The 1,233-nt window shown below is 48.7% G+C and overlaps 1 pseudogene; it reads right to left on the minus strand.

Annotated features, from left to right (window-relative positions):
- Positions 1–740: 740 nt before the first annotated feature.
- On the minus strand, positions 741–858 carry LOC126102172 (5S ribosomal RNA; annotated as a pseudogene).
- Between the last annotated feature and the right edge of the window lie 375 nt (positions 859–1,233).

Here is a 1,233-nt window from a genome sequence, read left to right on the forward strand (position 1 = left end):
AAGTGTCTCAATGTCTCTGGAGGAATGGCAACCCTTTCTTCCTCAAGACTCGAAACCAAAGAAGGTAACGATGTTGGACGTTGGTGTGTGAAGCGAAGTGTACGTTGTAACTCATCCCAACCGAGTTCCATTGCGTTCAGATCGGGACTTTGGGCAGGCCAGTCTATTTATGGAATGCTATTGACCGCATACCGCTGCCTCACAGATGCTGCTTTATGACAGGATGCATCTTCGTGCTGATAGAACCAACCACCTCCACACTATTGCTTTAGAACACACAGTACACAACGCTGTAAAATGTGTTCATCTGCTTTCGCATTTACCTAAAAAAAAAGTAAGGGGACCGCAGCGTAACCACTTAAACACTCCCACCATGCCGTAAAACCGTCTCCTCCGTAATTCACTGTCGTCACTATATGATTATGACGGTAGGTAACATTCTCCAGGTATTCCCAAAACACGAATCCTGGAGGCACTGAGTTCAGCTCTATCTCTCTCTGTCCTCAGTGCTGTCCTCTGTGTCACAAAAAACTCCATCCCAACAGGCCTTGGAAGGCCAAACGGTACTGAATGACCGCCATGTCATTCTCGGTCCACAGACGTCACTGGATGCGGATATGGAGGGATATGTGGTCAGCACACCGCTCTCCCGGCCATATGTCAGTTTACGAGACCGGAGCCGCTACTTCTCAATCAAGTAGCTCCTCAGTTTGCCTCACAAGGGCTGAGTGTACCCCGCTTGCCAACAGCGCTCAGCAGACCAGATGGTCACCCATCCAAGTGCTAGCCCAGCCCGACAGCGCTTAACTTCGGTGATCTGACGGGAACCGGTGTTAACACTGCGGTAAGGTCGTTGGCAACTGTGTGACTGCCAGACTCTGTTATCATTCGGCCAGCAGCTAGTCTTTACTCCATGACTTCCCAGCGCCAAGTGCTTTATCCCCGGACGCTCTGTAACTTGGCTGCCTATTCACCAGAGCAGGAACTTGCCAGCCAATAGTGGCAAAGATTGCGAGTTCCGTCCAATGACACGCAGGTAAAAATGTAAAACACTCACTTGGTCTTGTGGGTTTTTGTTATTTTCAGCCAGTTGTGCTCTGAGACGTGGAGAAAGGCAGAAAATCTCTCGCACTACGTGACACAAATTAAGAAAGTGGAGATTCGATCACAGCACGGAAAAATAATAGTAAGAACCAGACAGAACGTTATTTCGAGGCGTCATAACGAAAATTC

The sequence above is a fragment of the Schistocerca cancellata genome, chromosome 9 (genome assembly GCF_023864275.1).
Source record: "Schistocerca cancellata isolate TAMUIC-IGC-003103 chromosome 9, iqSchCanc2.1, whole genome shotgun sequence".
Lineage (NCBI taxonomy): Eukaryota > Metazoa > Arthropoda > Insecta > Orthoptera > Acrididae > Schistocerca > Schistocerca cancellata.